The 6,019-nt window shown below is 42.7% G+C and overlaps 1 protein-coding gene across 4 annotated transcripts in view; it reads left to right on the forward strand.

Annotated features, from left to right (window-relative positions):
• The window catches only part of PSPC1 (paraspeckle component 1), a 61,846-nt gene extending 56,267 nt beyond the window's left edge, over nt 1-5,579 (forward strand). For 2 of the 4 annotated variants that reach the window (XR_015257491.1, XR_015257494.1), the window contains 2 exons: nt 1,550-1,653; nt 4,188-5,579. The gene's annotated coding sequence lies outside the window, so the exon portion shown is untranslated. The remainder of the gene's footprint in view (nt 1-1,549; nt 1,654-4,187) is intronic. The other 2 variants (XR_015257493.1, XR_015257492.1) reach the window with 2 other exon arrangements.
• Nucleotides 5,580-6,019: the final 440 nt, after the last annotated feature.

The raw sequence follows: 6,019 nt of genomic DNA on the forward strand, positions 1-6,019 counted from the left end.
TGCCAACTTTGAAATCATATTTATTCTGTGCTGCTAGCCTCTGCCTTTTTTCAGCTGTATCTCATAAGGTAAATGTTACCTTTGTTGTAAATGTTTGTGGTCATGTGTTGTAATTTGCACATATGTCACTTCTGAGTTGCTTTTTAGGGCTGCTCCTGAGGCAAAGCTAGCCTGAAACGTGCAACCTGTAACAAATACTTTGCAGGGTGTGCTAAGTTTTCTGATCATCAAACAAGACCTCAAGATGTTGGTAAATTGTTTTAAGACGTCTTTATCTGAGAGCATACAGAGCTCTTTGTCCCCTTGCAGTGCTGCAGGCGGGGCTTTCCAAGCAATCTCCCTCTCTGCAGAGATTTCCTTAGGGTTTCTTAGCTCTGCAGTGTGTTTCTGTGTCTGCTTTCCCAGCCCGAGTCATGGACTATGTTAAAAGCTATCAAATATTGCAGTATTTGCATTTCATTTTAAAACAGATATTTGTGGAGAAGAGGTGATTTTTAATTGGGGGTGGGGGAGGAGGGAATGTGTGCATATGGGTGAGAGCTGTTTTGAAGCCTGAAAGCCTGGGACAGGGAGCTGTAGAATTTTAAACACTTCAGATAATTATTTTGTATGTGGACTCTGGAAGCAGACACACAGAGTTCAGGATGAATACCCTTATTAGTGCCTTCAGTTTTTATTTAGGCCTTTTTGAATTAATTACAATCATTTTAATTATGAATTAATAAATGTAATAGGAATAAAAATTATAATCTGACTTACTGGTTTTGCTTCCAACTGCACTTACTGCAAATGCAAGCAGATGTATTGCAGAAGTGTGAAACTTCTGCATCAGTTTCTAATGCTTTTAGTAGTAAAATGTATTTTAATGAGACTTGTATACGGTTCTGTTCTAAGATGTTGTTCTAAAGTAGGACAACATTTCACTCTAATTTCATATATAGCTTTGCCCCTTTTAAGTATCCGTTAAATGCCGGTACCACAGCAGGCTACGGAACAGGGAGGAGATGGTATTTGTGCTTCCATGCCCTCAGTACAACTACAGTGAGAGCAGTTAGTTCTCAGGTTTCATTAATAACTCTGTTGTGTGCAGGGATACTAATTATTATAGTGGCAATAATATGAGAAGGATGAAATGTCACTTTGGCCACATGCATTGGCAGACCTAGAAGAAGACAGTGTGGTGTTTCACATGTGTGTTTTAAAAACCCTGCAAAGATAAATGACTTGGGGCTTTTTGGAACAGAACTGCACTTAATCTACTCTAAGCAGAGGTATGAAAATCTAGGAACTTGATAATGTTCTTGGAACAGCTGGTTTTTAACTGCTGAGATAGTAAAATTAAATTTAAAATCTTTAGAGAAATCTATGTAGTACAACTAAGTGGTAAGAATGGGTAGAGAATAAATGGATTTTTTTTTTCTGTTAATGTGAAGTTTTATTATGGTTTATTTCTCCATATTATACTTACAGGTGTTTGAAAAGAGAAGCTACTATATTTTCTAGTTTGTTTGAAGTGTTGCAGTTATTTACTGTGTCTTTATTTTTTTAGGTTACTATTAAAATCTTAAAGTGCAGATGAAGACTGGCTTGTGCAGAATCCTTCTGCTATCTTACGCATACAAAAGAGGATCCTGAACCAAGTGTTAATATGAGGTATGTATTAGGATATTTGGCTTTATTCAGCGAGTACTACAATTAGGAGCCCTCTTCTTGTTGACATTTGAGATTTGATGTAGAATAATTCTGCTTCTACGCTTCAACTAATACTTGCTTTCAGATACTGTAATTCCTTGCATAATTCCTGTGACACGTTAACCTGTTTTCAAAGAACTTGAATATACGTACACAGCTTTTTGCAGACAGCTCAAAAACTGGCTCATGATGTGTCTTAGATCCAGAACCATCGTGCCCCATTAATAATGACGCTGTGTCTGAGCTACTGGATGTTACCCGATACATTGCACTCAGAATACAGTTTTTATGATCAACATTGTAGTTTCTGATTCCGAATGGTCCTTGGGATTAGCCAGTAGGCTAATTAATAATTTTAAACACTGACGGGATTTAACTGACATGTGCACGTTCTGGTGATAAAGCAAGAGGAACGTGGGTTCGTTCTCTTCTGCGTTCATGTGGCCTAGTGAACATACTCTGAGTTGTCTCTATAGTTGTGTTAACAGTAAGTAGAGAACTAGCTGTATATAGAACAAGATACATTGAGCTATTTATTAACGACATGTGAAAGATGTCCCTGCCCACGGCAAGAGGGTTGGACTACTCGACCTTTAAAGATCACTTCCAACCCAAACTATTCTGTGATTCTGTAGTAGTAGTCTACATGATTTATTGCTCATTAGAGGGGTCCTTTTACGATTTCCAAGTCAGCTAGTAAATTAAGTGTGGGAAGTAAGCAGGTAAAACTTCAGAGAGTTGCATGGGAAGTATAAACAAGAAGGGGTCCTTAGTCTGTAAAAAGCATGGGAAGGGCAACATGAGAGAAATCTTTCTGCAGTAATACATCCCAAACTGTTCTGTGAGTTGGAACTCACACTGAAAAATTGCCTGCGTGGTCTTTGATTCCCTAGACTGAAATAGTTCAAACTTTCTACTCAAGACAGGCAGAATCCTATTATACTCTCCACAGAAGCTCTGTCTCCTTTTTTTCTACCTTTTACTCTCTACCTGCTATGCCTTGTTGCATCTTTCACTACTCCCAGTTACCTTCTTGTTGTTCTTGGTCTGGAAGTGGTTTCCAGGAGTAGCTGGTCCATCCCCTTTCCAGGGCCTGTAGTTCCCTGGGTCCTCCTTCCTGCCCTGCTTGAAGATGGGAGTGACAGTTGCTTTCCTCCAGTCCTCACACCCCTCTCCCTGATAGTGGCCCTGCTGTGCCCTCTCCCTGATAGTGGCCTCCCAGCAGTGGCTGCCAGCTCCCTCCCATCAGGCCCAATGCACGTAACTTGTGTCCAGTTTAAGTCTTCCCTGTCCTGGACCCTGTCACCCATTTGATACTGAGGGGAGGCGGGGCAGGGCAGAGGACGTGGGAAAACTTATGTGCTTTGTTTTGTGATTTTTGCCTTGCCCTTTACGAAGGAGTTCCCTGTTACGTTGTAGTAAAATCACCATCAAATTGCAATATAATATGATATAATATAATATCACACAATAATGTGCAATATCCACCAGGCTATGGAAATATGCAGGCTACAAGCATTTACTCACAAAATCTAAAAAAGACAATACAGTTAAAACTCTTCAGTAGCAGTAGTAACAGAAGAAACACTTGATTATTTTTTGCAAAGTTTGATTCAAAAGAGATTTGTCTGTCCAGCTGACGTTTTGACAATGTAGCTGTTGGGAATTCAGCCTTCTTGCTTGCCCTTATGGATCAGGCTGCCCCTGTGCACAAGAGCCATTGAGGAGCCTTGATGTTTGGCAGGGTTCCCAGGTGTCTCAGAATTTTTCTGTCCTCAAATTTCAGTTTCCTTCCTGTGAAGGGAAGAGCAGATGGCCAACGTTCCTTGGCCATACAAGTGTTTCTTTGACTGTCTAAATAATGACTCTTTGTCTCAGTGGAGTGATAAAATCCTTTCTTTCTCTTTGCGCACTGTTCCTGTGTGTGCACTTCAGATTGCAGCATGAACCTGGCCGACAAAGCCTAATGGCCTAATCACATTGTGTTAAAAATTGAGGGAAGATAAAAATGTGAGTGGATTGCATTGTATTTGGGACATAGTGTGCAACAGCAAACTGTGAAAAAGTTGCAAAAGACTGGGAGAGCCAGCCAAATCAGTCACATAAAAAAAAGTTACACCTGGTCAGTTTGATCTTCCGTAACTTGTTGCTGAGCAGTATTTCGTGGAGGTGAGAGCTGGCCTTGGTGTGTCACTGCCTTCCCCTCTTCAGCTCTGAAATAAAGCTGCATACAGTTCTGTTCTACCAGAAAATGCACTGGGCTCCAATTTCGTCTGTAGTGAGGTCAAAATGTTCTGCCAGGCTGCCTGCTGCTGGGGTTCTTGAACAGTGGTGGAGGATTCCAGGTAACCTCTTGGAAGGGCTATGTAGGAAAGCATTAGCATTTCCCAGCTCTTTATCCAGCTGTGTTTGCTATTTGAGTATTTGCTCTACTTTGACGACAAAAGCACGTTTTCAGGGAAGTTACCACTGAAGTGTCTCTTGTAACTCCTCAGCCTGGATCACGCTCACTTTTCTCCATTGCATCAGGTCTTCATGAAAACCACTGGTGGCTGTGAACCCTCAGAACTGAAGATGGCTTTCTGCTAAACCATGATCACGTGCAAATGCTGCTCTTCAGGTTGGAATTCCAGGGACCATCGGGGTGAGGATATAATCATGCTGTCACTCATTAGAGCACTTAACAGTGGGTGTGACTTTTGTGATGTAATGTTCCCTTTATGTTCGGTTATCAGTCTCTTTTTGTATTACTTTTGTGCTTAATGTGCTTTTTTCTCTCTTGTTCTCTGTGCTCTTGGGCACAAGAACAATGCTGTTATCAAATAGTAACAGAATCTGTGGAGAGGGATGAGTGAATGACTCTCACTTAAGCTATATTCTTTCTACTTGCAGCCAGGTCTGCCCTGTGAGACTGGAGGGAACCTGGCCGTTTGAAATTACGGGAAGAGCAGCACAGAGGTGGTGTGTCCCCCACCAGCACGCCAGACTGGAAAAGACACGTCAGGAGAATCTGAATATGATGTCTGCTTGTGATGTGAGGAGATGAGTTACAGCTTTTGTGACGTTACGCTCTTCAGCCTCCGGCAGAGGTGCTGGTAGCCAGTGTTAACCGAAGCTGAGTGTTTAATAGTAAAGCTGATGTTGGCCACCTCTGATGTGTAACTGAGGCCTTGGCCCCCATTTTGTCTAGACTGTACCAGAAGCAGATTTTCTTTCCTGATCTCCAGTACTAGTGCTGGGAAATGGTGTTGCTAATAGGATTGAAGCTTGTACATGCTACAACAGGAATCAGCGTAAATGTTATATTAAAAGGCTGCTCCTTGGCTAAATGAGTTTGTGACAAAAGTTAGGAAAGTGGTGGTTTTTATATGGAAAGAAAAAACAGTAGTGGGGATTGTGTTGAAGTTGCAGTAGAGTTTAAAAGAGAACAGAAGTATCAGTTACCTAGAGAAGAGTGTATGAGCCAGCAACAGCTGAAAAGGACTGGAAGGAAAGTAAGGTTTTACTGTTTGTGCAGTAAATTTGAGCACAGCGCAGCAGGGGCAAGGGAAGCAATCCTTCCTCTCTGTTCAGGACTTCTGAAACTGCAGCTGCAGCACTGTGACCAGTTCTGGGCTCCTGAAGCCAAGACAGGTATGGGGACAAGTCCAGTGGAGGCCACCAAGATGATCGGGGGTTAGAGCACAGGAGCCGTGGGGATCGATGGCACGGTTTGTTCAGTCTGGAAAGCAGGAGGGTAGGAAATCTTACTTCAGCTGTGTAACGGGAGCGGGTAGGGATGATGGAGCCAGGTCAGTCTTAGCGGTGCACAGTAAGGAGGAAGTCTTCTGTAATTTTCAGTGTCTGTTAATGTTGCGTCTTACCACTAATAAAAGGAGCACAAGTCAGACCTGTGTTGCTGTACTTGATTGGACTCCCCACAGTGGAACCACTGGGAGTTACTGGTAATGCTTCTGCTTCAGGAAGGGTGGATGCAGGGGACCCAGTCGGGGGGGTTTGTGTGGGGCAATGGCCACTTGTGCTTTAGGGATCATCATCCTACTGGTCGCACAACTATCGGCTGTTCCAGTATTAAGACAGCAGAGACAGATCAGGAACGCAAGGGAAACTTCAAATGCTTGCACATCTCCTGTGCAAACTTTTCCAGATGGGTTGTCAAAACCAGCCTGGTAAAGCCTTTTTAAAAACAAACTAAAACCCCCCCAAGCAAGCACAGCCTTTGCAGGCTGGGGCTCAGGCTGCTTGTTTTTAGGGCATGGACAGCAGCTTTTCCCTCACAATAGCGATGACCTGTGGTAGTGTCAGCTGTGTCACCCACCAGTGTTCA

The sequence above is a fragment of the Chlamydotis macqueenii genome, chromosome 1, assembly GCF_036417535.1.
Source record: "Chlamydotis macqueenii isolate bChlMac1 chromosome 1, bChlMac1.mat, whole genome shotgun sequence".
Taxonomy (NCBI): Eukaryota; Metazoa; Chordata; class Aves; order Otidiformes; family Otididae; genus Chlamydotis; species Chlamydotis macqueenii.